At 45.4% G+C, this 16,068-nt stretch overlaps 1 long non-coding RNA gene across 1 annotated transcript in view; it reads right to left on the reverse strand.

Annotated features, from left to right (window-relative positions):
* Positions 1 to 1,157: 1,157 nt before the first annotated feature.
* LOC143824125 (uncharacterized) overlaps positions 1,158 to 16,068 on the reverse strand; it is a 32,813-nt gene continuing 17,902 nt past the window's right edge. The window contains exon 3 of the long non-coding RNA XR_013226702.1: positions 1,158 to 1,250. This is a non-coding gene — a long non-coding RNA (uncharacterized LOC143824125). The remainder of the gene's footprint in view (positions 1,251 to 16,068) is intronic.

A 16,068-nucleotide genomic window follows, 5' to 3' on the forward strand; every position in this document is an offset into this window, starting at 1 on the left:
CCTATAAACTAGAGGAAAACCTCAAGGACATGCTTGTTCATAGTTGATTCTCCCACCCAGAAACAGCAGTGAATACTTTAAATGAAAAAGGATTTTTCCTTGCCAGCATTGCAAGGCCTGTCAACATGCTAAAAAAAATGTTTAACTTTAAGAGTTGCAATAATGATAACACTTTCTTAATAAATCAATATGTTACATGTGCAACATCTGTTATTATATATATATGTTTCGTGTCTAGATCTCTAAGAACAAGAATTCTTGAACATTTGAGTTGCATCAGAAATCACAGTATCTCAGTGCCTGTGGTCCAGCACTTCAGGACGACTCAGCAAACCACCAAAGATCATTGGTTTTATCGCATTGAGAAGATGTCAACATCTACTGAACATCACTGATCTGAAAAGCAGAGAGGCTCTGAGAGAACTGTGCAGGAGGTTGGACTAGATGACCCATGAGGTCCCTTACAACTCTCTTATTCTATGATTCTATGATCCTGTGTCAGTGGCTTTGATCACCCTGTGGCCAGTAGGTGGAGATGGAGGTGGAGGGGAAAGGGAAGGTAAAATATTTTGAAGGAAAAAATAGAATTTTGATTAAATTATCTCCATTTTCCAAAAGGCCATATATACAAACTGATTTTTTCAAAACCTATAAAACTCTTTTTATATACAAATCTTTCTAAAACTCTAACAAAATTCAACATTATCAATTTCAATCATTCTAAATTACGAGATTCAAAGTTAAATTTACCACAAACAGTACTCCAAAAGTAATTTTTCATACAGAAACAATCTTTAGTACTATTTACAACCCCCTTTTCATCCGGTGATCGGCATCCCTATGTGATAGTCATTTCACAACCCTCCAGCCACAGCCGCCATGTACACAAAATGTGTTCCATTTTTTGTTCTTTATCGTATGCAGACATGCTTTTTAACTAGTACATTATGTTCCCCACGGTCCTGTCTACTGTTCCTGCTTTCATGCCTTTCATTTGTTGAAACCTAAGGATTATAACGTGCAACACTACCACCAAGTTTATGATACGTGTGGTGGTCCGTGACACTCTCCTAGCCCTTTTCCTAGTCTGTTGGTGTGCTCTAACTTGTTGTGCCCTTTTCTCGTGTCCCCTCAGAACAACTGGTTTTAGCAAGGTGCTTTACTTTTCACTTTATTTTCCTTGCACAGGCCTTGTTGTGTCTTGGTCTTGATCTTGGCCTGGGGAAGATAACGACAAAGACAGCTGCTGCCTGAAACATGAGAGAAGTAATGCATCAGTCTCTGGGATCAGAGAGCTCAGAGATCTAATATCTTGTCCCCTCTTTTCACTGGTAGCCTAAAATCACAGAAGACCTTCCGCTGGCACCTTTTATTGCCCTCAGCTGCTCTGAGCGGTGGTGGGAGAATTTTTAAACCACCACCACCGACGTTGCACATTGCATCATGACCTTTTTAAGAGCCAAGCAGAACAGTTTGTTTGTGTGGTTTGTGATGCAGCAAAATGGCCCCCTGGTATGCTAGAGATCCAAACGTGTGGGAGATCTCTGACTGATTCTTCTCGACCTGCCTTCTAAGTTCGGTGAGGATTGGAATTACAGGGTCCGTGTTATGGCCGTCCAGAGCCCTAATGGCAGTAGCACAGTACTGTAGGGCCTGCAAGACAGAGCTCTTCTGCCAGGCTTATGGTTGAGGTCAGTTCAAACAAGCAAGTATACTAACATCAAGGGCCTCCCCTGCTGCAATCCAGATGGCTTTTTCCGCCTGCTGCCTAATGAGAAGAACACTATAGGGATGTCACCAGCTGTTGGATGATTTTTAATTTTTAATGTTTTTAACCTCAATGTATTTATTAAATGCTGTAAACCACCCCGAGATGGCAGGCTCAATAGGAGCGGTCTATAAATTTGATAAGGAAGAAAGTAAGAAGGTGCCCCCATCCTTCATTGTTTACGATGGAGAGGGGACAGCAAAAAAAGCAAGGATGATAAAAGCCCAGCAAAGCAGAATCAAAGTCCCAGAGAATCTCTGCAAGAAAAATTGAAGGTGGGGAGCATTCTGTAGTAGAAACTGAAGGTATTGGGGGGGGGGCATTTTTGTGAGCCCTTCAGAACCCAGGGCCATTGTGACAATATCAATTTAACAGGACTCATGTGAAATGCAGAATCATTATCCAAGCAAAATCATGATCCAAGCAAAAGAGGGCTGAAATCCCAGCACAACCAGTTCAGTGTACTGAATGCCCAGCAGAACCCAGTGCCACTGGGGCACTGCAAGCTTAAAAGGACTGATCTCAAAGCATAGTCACAAGAAATCCAAGCAAGGGTGGAGTGTTGGCCTAGTACTGGAATACTCTTGAAACTGACATGACTAACTTGAAACTGACACGAGTGTTGCAAGGCTTGTGAATCCCCTCCCCCTCGTGACTTTGAAGCTCAGTAAACATTCTGTTTGAGCGGAGACAGTCTATCTGGTTATGTATCCATTCATAAGCTGACACAAATCTCCATGAACTGCTTGAAACTCTATAGTTTTACCATGTACTTTCTGGTGACTGTGAGAGCAACGTGAAGTCATTTCTGGGCTTTTTCTTCCAAAAGTCATGTCACCGTGCATGCAATGTTGGCATTCCTTGTGCCCTTGCCATGAGCTCCCAGCCATGGTATGGCAACCCTGGCACCACCCTATTGCATTCTGAGTTCAGCATAGTCTGGTTTACATGGAAATAAAGTCCATGGCCAATCCATCAGAACAGGGGTAGTCAAAATGCTGGCAGGGGCTTCTGGGAATTGTGGTCCATGGACATCTGGAGGGCCGCAGTTTGACTACCCCTGCATCAGAATGATCACCAGTGAACTCATCTATTTGACCCGTCTCTTGCAGTGTCATTCTTCGCGCTCTTACTGTTAAGGATGCCCATGATCAGGGAAACAAGATAGACTCATCTTTCATTGATTGCATTGTAAGAAGGGCTGGGCAAATCAATGAGGGCTGTGCACAGCTCCATTCCACACACACACACACATACACACACACATCCAGAACTTGATTTCACATTCATTAGCTCCCTCAACCAGCCTAGCCTTCATATTTCCCCCCTTTATTCCTTCCTTGTTAAATGCTTCTATATTGGGACCAACTATGCTGTTGGGGGGTGGACCCCCCCCCCCAATAACCATATATGGGGACAAAAACTTCTCCCAAATATACGTGATTGCTTTCCTAAGCACAAAAGATGTTTGTTCCCACCCTTTCTTCTTCCCAGTGACAGAACCCAGAATCCACTTAATTAATTTGTTGAGGAAATATGTCACAGAGGAATTTGGTCTGACTGATTAAAGTATGTTAATACATTTTCCAGCTTGGAGTACCTAGTCCCTCTGCTCTACGCATGACCTTTCCTCATTTCCAATTATGTGGCTACTTACGAGCATATCATCCATGCCAGAGGATATTGTAGTCTGAAAAGAACATGTAGAGGCTGCAGGAGGAATGCCGCCTGTTTTACAAAGCTATTGTATAGATTTTTTTTTAAATAGTGTTAGAAAGAATGATGCTACCTCTGGTAAACAAAACTGGGTGTTTTATTTTCCCAAGCAACCCTAAGCATTGTTAGTCCTGTCACATTTGACCACATGCTTCTCCTTATTTGTAAATGTAATATCAGTCATGCTTCTCTCTCCTCTAAGTGATCCCTCAGAAATCTGCCTCTTTTGAATTGCCTAGTAGCAAACAATAATAGTTCAGTTTGCCATCAAAGGTGATGTTTTTACTCATCGGCTGTTCTTATAACATAACAGCCTGCTTGATGCTTATTTGGTTGAAATCAAGGCCGGAACTTGATTTGTGATTTCCCCCCACCAATTTAAAAGGAAAAGTATAGATTTGAAATGGGGAACGCTGTGAGATGGACAAAGGATATGCATGCTGCCTGATAATTTTCCCGCCGCCTTCTCTCGAAGGAGCTCAGTGTGGTGCACATAGTCATTTTAAATCCTCACCACAGCTCTGTGAAATGCTTCAGGCTGAGAGAAAGAAGCTCTAGTGATTTGGTAGAGTAAACAGAGTGTAAATAAGAGTCAACTCGTGTTCATTTCATGAATTTGAAATCAGAGAGATGCACCTGGATGAATGTGAGGTTTCTATCACACTGTCCACTGTACATGTTTTGAGTATGACATAGGAATGCCAGCCCCCTTCAAGGATCGCTGCCTTGTTGTGGCAAGGGGGCTTGCGTAGTTCAGTGAAGCTATGAGCTATGCCGTGCAGGGCCACCCAAGACGGACAGGTCATAGCTGAGAGCTCTGACAAAAGGTGATCCACTGGAGACGGAAATGGCAAACCACTCCAGTATCTTTGCCATGAAAACTCTATGGACAGTTCCAATAGGCATAACGATATGACGCCGGAAGATGAGCCCCTCAGGTCGGAAGGTGTCCAATATGCTACTGGGGATGAGCAGACGGCTAGTACAAGTAGCGCCAGAATGAATGAAGCGGCTGGGCCAAAGCCGAAAGGACGCTCAGTTGTGGAAGTAACTGGTGGCGAAAAGACAGTCCGGTGCTGTAAAGATTTTTATTCCATAGGAACCTGGAACGTCAGATCCATGAATCAAGGTAAGCTGGACGTGGTCAAACAAGAAATGACAAGACTGAACATCGACATTTTAGGAATCAGTGAACTAAAATGGACAGGAATGGGTGAATTTAATTCAGATGACCATCAGGTATACTACTGTGGACAAGAATCTCGCAGAAGAAATGGAGTAGCCTTCATAATCAATAAGAGAGTAGGAAAAGCAGTCTTGGGATACAATCCCCAAAATGACAGAATGATCTCAGTTCGAATCCAAGGCAAACCATTCAACATCACAGTGATCCAGGTCTATGCCCCAACCACTGCTGCTGAAGAGGATGAAGTTGATCAGTTCTATGAAGCCCTACAACACCTTCTAGAAGCAACGCCAAAAAATGATGTGCTTATCATCATGGGGGATTGGAATGCTAAAGTAGGAAACCAAAAGATAACTGGGATAACAGGCAAGTTTGGCCTTGGAGTACAAAATGAAGCAGGGCACAGGCTGGTAGAATTTTGTCAAGAGAATACAATGGTCATAGCAAACACTCTTTTCCAACAACCCAAGAGACGACTCTACACATGGACATCACCAGACGGTCAACACAGAAATCAGATTGACTATGTGCTCTGCAGCCAAAGATGGAAAAGTTCTATCCAGTCAATAAAAACAAGACCAGGAGCTGATTGTGGTTCAGATCATGAGCTTCTTGTTGCAAAATTTAGGCTTAAATTGAAGAAAGTAGGGAAAAGCACTAGGCCACTCAGGTATGAACTAAATCATATCCCCAACGAATACACAGTAGAGGTGACAAATAGATTTAAGGAATTAGATCTGATAGACAGAGTGCCTGAAGAACTATGGACGGAGGTTCGCAACATTGTACAAGAGGTAGCAACTAAAACCATCCCAAAGAAAAAGAAATGCAAGAAATCAAAATGGCTGTCTGAGGAAGCTTTACAAATAGCTAAGGAGAGAAGGGAAGTGAAAGGCAAGGGAGAAAGAGAAAGATACACCCAACTGAATGCAGAATTCCAGAGAAAAGCTAGAAGAGATAAGAATGCCTTCTTAAACGAACAGTGCAAACAAATAGAAGAAAACAATAGAATGGGGAGGACCAGAGATCTTTTCAAGAAAATTGGAGATATGAAGAGAACGTTTCATGCAAAGCTGGGTATGATAAGGGACCAAAATGGTAGGGACCTCACAGAAGCAGAAGAGATTAAACAAAGGTGGCAAAATTATACAGAACAACTATACAAGAGCGAGCTTAACATCCCTGATGACCACAGTGGGGTAGTTACTGACCTGGAGCCAGACATCCTGGAATGTGAAGTCAAATGGGCCTTAGGAAGTCTGAGCAATAATAAAGCTAGTGGTGGTGACAGCATTCCAGTTGAACTATTCAAAATCTTAAAGGATGATGCAGTAAAAGTGCTACACTCAATATGCCAGCAAATTTGGAAAACTCAACAATGGCCACAGGATTGGAAAAGGTCAGTTTACATTCCAATCCCAAAGAAGGGCAATGCCAAAGAATGTTCAAACTACCGCACCATTGCACTAATTTCTCATGCTAGCAAAGTTATGCTCAAAATCCTACAAGTTAGGCTCCAGCAATATGTGGACCGAGAACTTCCAGAAGTACAGGCAGGATTTCGAAGAGGCAGAGGAACTAGAGATCAAATTGCCAACATACGCTGGATCATGGAGAAAGCTAGGGAGTACCAGAAGAACGTCTACTTCTGCTTCATTGACTATGCTAAAGCCTTTGATTGTGTGGAGCACAACAAATTGTGGCAAGTTCTTAAAGAGATGGGAATACTAGAGCATCTTATTTGTCTCTTGAGAAATTTATATGCAGGTCAAGAAGCAACAGTGAGAACTGAACATGGAATCACTGACTGGTTCAAAATTGAGAAAGGAGTTCGGCAAGGCTGTATACTGTCGCCTTGCCTATTTAACTTGTATGCAGAGCACATCATGAGAAATGCGGGATTAGAGGAGTCACAAATTGGGATCAAGATTGCAGGGAGAAATATCAACAACCTCAGATACGCAGATGATACCACTCTAATGGCAGAAAGTGAAGAGGAACTAAAGAGCCTGTTGATGCGGGTGAAGGAGGAGAGTGCAAAAGTTGGCTTGAAACTCAACATCAAGAAAACAAAGATCATGGCATCCGGCCCTCTCAATTCCTGGCAAATAGATGGGGAAGAAATGGAGATAGTGACAGATTTTATTTTCCTGGGCTCCAAGATCACTGCAGATGGGGACTGCAGCAAAGAAATTAAAAGACGCTTGCTCCTGGGGAGGAAAGCTATGGCAAATCTAGACAGCATCCTAAAAAGCAGAGACATCACCCTGCCAACAAAAGTGCGTTTAGTCAAGGCTATGGTCTTCCCAGTTGCAATGTATGGCTGCGAAAGTTGGACCATAAGGAAGGCCGAGCGTCAAAGAATTGAGGCTTTTGAACTCTGGTGCTGGAGAAGACTCTTGCGAGTCCCTTGGACTGCAAGGCGAACAAACCGGTCAGTCCTAGAGGAGATCAACCCTGACTGCTCTTTAGAAGGCCAGATCCTGAAGATGAAACTCAAATACTTTGGCCACCTCATGAGAAGGAAGGACTCCCTGGAGAAGAGACTAATGCTGGGAGCGATCGAGGGCAAAAGAAGAAGGGGACGACAGAGAATGAGGTGGCTGGATGGAGTCACTGAAGCAGTAGGTGCAAACTTAAATGGACTCCGGGGAATGGTAGAGGACAGGAAGGCCTAGAGGATCATTGTCCATGGGGTCGCGATGGGTCGGACACGACTTCGCACATAACAACAACAACAAGGAATGCCAGCCTCCAGGCGGGACAGAGGGATCCTCCAGAATTACAACGATAGACTACAGCAGTGGTCCCCAACCTTTTTATCACCGGGGACCGGTTTACGTTTGACCATTTTACTGAGGCCCGGAGGGGGGAGGGAAGTCTTTTGCCTAGGGACGTCGCTGCCGCCTGAGCCCCTGCTCCACTTGCTTTCCTGCCAGCACCCCTGACTTCCCGCTGTCCGCTGTGGGGGCGCTGCCAGCAGCAGTTGCCACGCCGAGGAGGAGTCCCAGCCATGGTGGCTGCTGGAGAGCACCAAAGGTGAGCCGGCGGCAGAGTGGCAGGGCAGCCTCTAAGGCAGCAACCAGGGAGGGGGACGAGGAACAGCCGCGGCGCAGTACTGACTGATACACGGACCAGTATTGGTCCCCAGCCCGGGGATTAGGGACCACTGGACTACAGGGTTTAGTTCTCCTGGAGAAACAGATGCTTAGGAAGGTGAAGTCTCTGACACTGCACACCACTTTGTGGTCTGTGTCCTTCTCAGACTCCATCCTCAAACATTCAGGTATTTCTCAACCTAGATCTGGCACCCTACCGGCCAATCCTACCCCCTACCCTCCGGTGGCCAGGAGGGACCTGACAACCTTAGTGTAACATGAGATTTAAGTCATGCTCATATTTTTAAAAAATCAAGTGTACTCTGTACTTGGATTGTTATATGTGTGTGTTGTAATGTGACCAGAGCTAGACGCAGAATGATTGCTCCAAGCTTCACAGCGGCTCAGGATTTGAACCCAGAATTCTAGCATGATGCCCTAAGCACTACACCACACATGGAAGGTACAAAACTGCTTTAAAATGTATTAATTGTTCATATGAGAGATTTGAAATGGCATTCTGGCCTTACAACTATCATTGGGGGTAGAGAATGCTGAGAAAGAGGTTCATATTGACTGCTTAAGTCAATGGCCATTACCCCAAAAAATTGCCAAAATTGCAAAGGAGAACAAACGGGTTCAGATGAGGCAAATGATTACTATGTCAGCAATCTATTAACCAGCTAAACCAGCTGTCCACAACCCCTGGTCTGGGGACTGGGACTGGTCCGTGGATCAGTTGGTACCGGGCGCGGCTCCTCCTTGTCCTCCTCCCAGGCTGCTGCTTCGGAGGCTGCCCTGCCACTCTGCGCCGGCTCACCTTTGGTGCTCTCCAGCGGCCATCATGGCTGGGGCTCCCCCTCGGTGTGGCACTGCTCAACTGCTGGCAGTGCCCCCTAGTGGGTGGCGGGAAGTCAGGAGCGCAGCAGGAAAGCAAGCAGAGTAGGGGCTCAGGCGGCGATGTCCCTTGGCAAAAGGCTAACCCCTCCTCCGGGCCTCAGTAAAATTGTCAAGCGTTGACCGATCCCCGGTGATAAAAAGATTGGGGACCACAGAGCTAAACAAAAAGAATGCTATAGAAGAAAATAAGAAATTGCAAACTAGGTGTCACCAGGACAATCCATTCTCTGATTAAACAAATTTTGCACTAAAGGCAAACAGCGTCACTCTGAGTGGCAAACAGGTCTCTAGCTCTGAAAAGATGGCAAATCTTACCATCTATACTCCAGGAAACGGCGCTACCTAAAAATACCATAAGCATTTACTTCTGAAGGAGTTATTAAAGGAAGCACTGTAGGATGTTCCTCACTCCTCTGTTGGAGATAATGAGAAAGGGGGCGTTGCCCAAATCAGCTCTTTCAGAGCAAAAAATGAGGAATTCTGCACCCATGTCCCACTAATGACTTGCTGTGAATGGCAAAGCTATAACGAGAACTAATTGAACTGATGATGTAGAATAGTTTCATCTTCTAGGCATAACTCTCTTTAGGCTTCTGATGGCTGTGGATTTGTTGATTGACAGATGATCAGATACCAAATCCCACACCTTTTTTTTGGGGGGGGGGTTGCAATTACAGCTGCAATACAAAATTCAGGGCATTTTGCGAGGATGCTCACTTAGGACTTGAGATCTGTACAGGCTTTGAGTTAGCCAATCTACAATGCTGCTGCTTCCTTCTCAGTCCACAGTGTACCTTTGGAAAACCCCTTCCAGGTTTCTTAAATGCTCGTTTATTCTTTGCATTTTGTTTGGTGATCTATTTTTGGAAAGCACAATAGGATTCCTCTGGATAGAGGCACCTGTGGTGACAAGACGCTTCCGTCTTCCGAACGTTAACTTCCACCTGCGTGCCAACCAAGTCGACATCTGAAGGGCTGCAGCCTTAAGCGGGCTTATGAGCAGCACAAAAATCTGAACAGGATGCCTATAATCTTCTCTCTGGGGTGTGATGTTCTGCCAAGATAAACTTCTATGCTTCAGTTCTTTAAAAAAAAAAAAGACGATGTTATCATCAGGTAGGAAATTCCTCCTCTTCATTGAAAAAAGTTGTTGGGGGGAGGGGGGAGGGGGGCAGGAACCAGTGCCATGAGGACTACATTTCACAGGGCTGGCTCTTCCTGTCTTGTAACTCTTTTGCTTCCTGTGTATCATGGTTATGCTTGTCCTGAGGGGAGAAGACTTTAAGTGTGCAAGTATGACACAAAAATGTCATAAAAGTATCTGTTTTGGATAGAAATGGAGAAGTAACCAGAAGGAAGCTCATGAGATAGGAAATTTAAGGGACAAAGGAAGTAGGGGTAAGACAGTTGAATAAAGAAGGCATGAACGTGGTGAAGAAAAGTTGTTTTTTATACCCCGCTTTTTACTACCTAAAGGAATCCTAACGTAGTTAAAAAACACCTTTCCATTCCTCTCCGAACAACAGACACCCTGTGATGGAGGTGAGAGAGCTGTAGAACTGCCCTGCAAGAACAGCCTCACAGGTAGGCAGGGCTGGGAAAGCTCTAAGAGAACTGATCAGCAAGACCAGCTCTGTTATTACCCACCCTAAGATTATCAGTAAACATTATAAAACCCAAACTGACTGCTCACCCACTACCTGATTGGCCCTCCCCAGGGGCGTGCCACCAATATAGAGAGAGAACACTCTGCCAATGAGGGCCAATCAGGTCAAACAGTACTCTGCCCATGAGGGCCAATCAGTTCAAATTGCTTGCTGACAACTCAATGCCTAACTGATTGGCCCTCCCTAGGTGTGTGCAGCTAATGAGAGATCAGTTTGCCAATGGGGGTCAATCAGTTCAAATTGCACTCCGCCAACGAGGGCCAATCAGATCAAATTGCACGCACACAATTTATTCACTACCTGATTGACCCCCTTGAAAATATTCCCCCAGTAGGAGATGGCCCTCAACCAGGAATGGCCAGCTTTGGTAGGTTAGCCTCAATCAGGAGGAGCACTTGGCCAGGAAGACACTGCTCTTAACTACTACACCAAGCTTTACATGAGCTTTTGTGTATCCTAGTGTCCGTTGTTTCCCTGGGTGCAACGGACTTTGCCTCTATTTATTATTATAACTGTAACTGGCCCAAGGTCACCCAGCTGGCTCCATGTGGAGGAGGGAGGAATCAACCCCAGTGCTGTGGACTAGAGCAGGGGTAGTCAACCTGTGGTCCTCCAGATGTTCATGGACTACAATTCCCATGAGCCCTTGCCAGCAAACGCTGGAGGACCACAGGTTGACTACCCCTGGACTAGAGTATACAACTGTTTAACCACTACACCGCACTGGCTAGGGGTTAGAGTTTTGGAGAGAACCATACAGGAACGATGTGATTGTGCACACAGAAGACTATGAGCTAAGAAGCCATAAGGACAGAAGAAGGGAGAAGGATGAGGCTGTATTTGTTGAAATGATTTGCCGCCCAGCCATAAGTTTGACCACATAGCAGAACGGCATTTGGATCAGTGGAGAAAGGAGATAACGTTTACAAATTTTCCACTTCAACAGCAAACTTCCACTTTGCCCGCAATGCTGTTCAGGAGAGTCCCCACCAGGATCAGAAGTTGGGAGGGTCAGTGGGATGCAGCGGGATGGGAACACAGGAAAACCTTGCTCTTTTTGTGGGATCTTGCATGGTGCAATGCATGACACAGGCAGTTTGGTTTCTCCTTGTGTTTTTGTAAACTACAACTGAATTCCGGGGGATTGATTGGCTGTTTTGATAAAGAATTATCGTTGGCTGTATTTGGTTGTGTGATACAGTCTACTGATGTAACAGAATTGATTTTTGCTATAAATTCCCTGTCATGTAAGGCAGCGGTCCCCAACCTTCTTGTAGTCAGGGACCGCCTCCAAGGGTGGGAGAGAGCCGGCGGCCCAGCCACAGCAGCTGCACGTAAATGCGCACTCGCAGTTGCTGTGCATGCGCGTTTTCACCACTAGGTGGCGCTAACGCGCATGCGCAGAACAGCTGCACATGTGTGTTTTCGCCGGCAGGGGCGCAAACATGCGTGCGCGGCAACTCCGCGCGTGCGCGTTTGCATCGCTGGCATGCCAGCGGCCGTGCCTGCCTCTTCCCCCCCTCTCGCTGCGGGGGGAGGGGAAGGCAGGCGCGGCCGCTGGCGGCCCGGTACCATGGCCTTAACGGCCTGGTACTGGGCCGCGGACCGGGGGTTGGAGACCTCTGGTGTAAGGAGTTCCTAGTCTGACGAAAAGTGCTTGCACTTGAAAACTCACACCCCGAATAAATCTTTGTTGGTCTTAAAGGTGCTATTGGACTCCGATGTTATTGTGCTACTTCAGACCAACACGGCTACTCATTTGAATGTACACAGAGGGCTGATCCAGCCTTCCTAATCAAGAAAACTAAAAACCAACAAGCACTGAGAAAAGCTTTAAAAACTATAAAAGTGAAGAGCAGCAAGTATGAGTCAGAGAGAAATATGGAAGTGGCTACCATGTGACCTGTGCACTTTCAGGAAATGCTCTATAGATAAAGCACATTTCACATAGATTTCGTCTTCTATGCTCATCTAATTATTTCAAGAGGAAATGAAGAACTGGCTCATGAGGAATTGCTCCCCAAATGGCTCAAGCCGTCATCTGGTGAAAGGGAGCTGGTCATGCCTCCCAAGAATTGTCAGAAATTCTTTCTTCACAATGAGACATTATGTAGAAGCCTCTGACTCAAGGGACGCCACACAGGAAGTATATGGTTTGTGTAAATTATGTGAACTGTGTGCACGCCTACAATATGCACATCGGTCACGACCCCTCAGAGAATCCAGGTTTCGAGAAAGGAGAGGGTCGTGAGGGAAATTCCACTTATTCTTTAAATTGAGCTTTCTAGGAAGATCAATCCCCTAAAATGCCAGCTGGATTCGTTGAGGCATGAATTGAACCTGATGCTTCTTGACACATAACTTGGCCTTTTAGTCTCCACACTACCCATGCTCCCTTTGGAGAATGTCACTATGTTCCTCATCTCATGTTTATTAGCACGGCCCTTCTATGTGGCCACTATACCTGCGGGGCAAGCGCGAATCATTTCACCGGTATTCCAAATCTGTGTATTTATTCAGAAACAAGTTGCATGCTAGCCTGGCCTTTGCTAATTTATGGAGGTGTATCCCTTAATCAGACTCACCACCCTAAAGAAAAACAGAGATGTTGAGATAGTAGATCTGTTATGGCATTCCAGTACTCAGCAGATGGAGTCAGCGGGAGTAGATGCTTGAAGCAATTTGTTCTTTTTTTTTTAAATAAAAAAATTGTAACACGTTTAAGCTGGTCCATTCAAAGACTTCGCTTTCAAATGCACAAGGTGATTACATCTCCCTGTATTCCACTATTAGCAGGGAGTAGGGTTTTTTTTTTTTTATTATGAGCCTGGAGAATCGTGGTTTGGAAAGAGAAGAAGAAGAAGAAGAGCTGGTTCTTATATGCCGCTTTTCTCTACCTGAAAGATTCTCAAAGCGGCTTACAGTCGCCTTCCCTTTACTCTCCCCAGAACAGACGCCTTGTGAGGTGGGTGAGGCTGAGAGAGCCCTGATATTACTGCTCAGTCAGAACAGCTTTATCAGGGCTGTGGCAAGCCCAAGGTCACCCAGCTAGGTGGGTGAGCATGGAATCAAGTCCAGCTCACCAGATTAGAAGTCCACACTCCTAACCACTACACCAAGCTGGCTCACCAAGAGGGGAAAGAGACACCACAATTGATGTTCAGGTGGACAGATGATGGTATGGTGTGGGAGGAGGTGAGGACAGGTGAGGAAAAGAAGGGGCTGACATGTTATTCCCATCAATCTCTCTGGTCCTTTTCCCAGTTGAGGGGACGGTAAGCTAAATATCAGCAGTCTGTGTGATGCAGAATGGTGTGGTGATTAAGAGTGGTAGCTTCTAATCTGGCAAACCAGGTTTGATTTCCTGCTCCTCCACATGCAGCCAGCTGGGTGACCTTGGGCTCGTCACAGCCCAGATAGTTCTGTTCTGACCAAGCTCTCTCAGCCTCTCCTCCCTCACAGGCTGTGTTGTGGGGAGAGGAAGGGAAGGCAATTGGCAGCCACTCTGAGACTCCTTTGGACAGTGAAAAGTGGGATATGAAAACTACTCTTCTTCTTCATAAAAGACTTTTGCAGTCCTGGGTTGTATGAACAGAAGCATAACATCCAGATCACAGATTGTCATTGTCGTGCTGTGCACCGTGTTGGTCTGAACACACCTAAAGTACTGTGTGCAGTTTGGAGGCCTCACTTTGGAAAGGATGTGGACAGAATGGCGTGGGTGCAGAAGAGGGTGACAAAGATGATGATCCGGGGCCTGAAGACCAAGCCCTGTGAAGAAAGGCTGGAGGACTTAGGAATGTTCAGTCTGGAGACGGTGGGGTGGTGAGTTCCCCCTCACTGGCAATCTTCAAGCAGCGACTGGACAACCCACTTGCCATGGATGCTTTACGCTGAAACTGCATTGAGCAGGAGGTAGGAGTAGATGGCCTGTCTGGCCCCTTCCAGCACTCGTTCTATGATTCTTATTGAGGAGTAGCTGCGGTTATAACGACCTTATACTCTGTCTAAGAGACATGTATTTACTTATATGAAGTTTGTCTGAAACACTAATAATTTAATGTCCCTTGACAAAGCCAGTGGGCAAAATGCTTTGTCCTATAAAGAATAAAGAAATAACAGAAGATTCGAGACTCTACAGAAGTCTATTTTGGATATTGTGCTTGCCACCTTGGTATCCCAGTGCCTCTACACTTGATTTGCCTCTGGATAGTAGCAACCCTGGACTTCCCTGGTGCTGACCAGGGCCAACCCTGCTTAGCTGGATGGGATCATATTCCTGCTGAGCTCCTCCCCCTTCTCAGACTGTGTCCTGCAAAGATGCTACCCCAGGTCTGGAATTTGTTAACCCAGTATTGGCAACCCTTCCCCCCCAAAAATCTCCATTTTGGGGAGGCTGGAAAAGTCTTCTCCTGTTTGCGGCTGGCCATGGGATTTTCCACTGCTTGCCTCTCTCACTCACCCCCCCCCCCCGCAAAACCTGTCTTTCTCCCCAATGAGGATCCAATGACTTTTACAAAGATATATTTATTCCAGACTAAAAAAAAGGCCACTGCGCAACAACAACAAAAGAAGTGTAGGCAATATAGAGTGTTTTGAATTTGCAGTAGACCTAACACCAGGAAAGACGTGTGTGTTCATATATGTGTGAAGGAAGGCCTAGGAACCATGGAGGGGGCAGCTGGAAAAGTTTTTAGAACCATTGATCTACACCCATTTCTATTTGGATACATCCCTGACAGAATCGAGACATGGCCTTGCTGATTTGGGAAAGAAAAAACCTTGGTCCCATTGATTTGTGTTCATCCATGGGACACTGAGGGAGGGGGGGTGCCTCCGTTGATTCTCCTGGGCCCATTCCGCACACAAAGGATAATGCACTTTCAATGTGCTTTGACAGCTGGATTTACCCGTGCAGAACAGGAAAATCTACTTTGAAAGTGCATTGAAATCACATTATCTATTGTGTGCAGAATAGGCCCTGGATTCTTGGTGCCTTTCCGTCATGTATTCTCTATTGATAAGGTTCAGAGAGAGAGAGCGCTCTGGAGCTGAGGTTCATACTTAAACCTCCTTGACAGAATCCCCCAAGGACCTTCCAATATTTTAACATTACCACACAGAGCACAGTACCTGTGTACTGTGGAAGAACAGTAAACCCGTTTCATCATTTTCTAGCTAACCCGTCTCTGTATCTGAAAAATTCAAAGCCCCTTCAATTGCAGGTAACGCACTGCTTGACCTTTTTTCCGAACACATCTTGACTTCATAAACAGGAGCCTAGAGCAGTTGAAGACTAATAAGAGGTCCTTATTTATTTTTGTTGCAACAACCTGCCAGGGCTACCTGTTTAATTATCTTGACTTTTAGAATATCATGCTGCGATTAAAACGCATAAGGAAAAAAATGGCCATCCTACATACCGTTCTATTTTAATTGCAGCCAACAGAATTCTTGTGACATTTTCAAATCTTCTCGTTTAGGATTACAATCCTAAACAAAGTTACACCTTCCTAAATCCATCTGTAGGCCTTGAAGGGCAGTTAAATTTAGGACTGCAGTGTAGGCTACCTGTCTTTCAGATGGATGGATGGATGGATGGATGGATGGATGGATGATGTGTGTGTGTGTGTGTGTTCAATTTACTGTCTTGTTTGGAAATTCAACAGAAAAACGACCCTTGACAACACTTGGCATCTCAAGATATTAAGATCACAAATGTGGTTGTAATGC

The sequence above is a fragment of the Paroedura picta genome, chromosome 1, assembly GCF_049243985.1.
Source record: "Paroedura picta isolate Pp20150507F chromosome 1, Ppicta_v3.0, whole genome shotgun sequence".
Classification (NCBI taxonomy): domain Eukaryota; kingdom Metazoa; phylum Chordata; class Lepidosauria; order Squamata; family Gekkonidae; genus Paroedura; species Paroedura picta.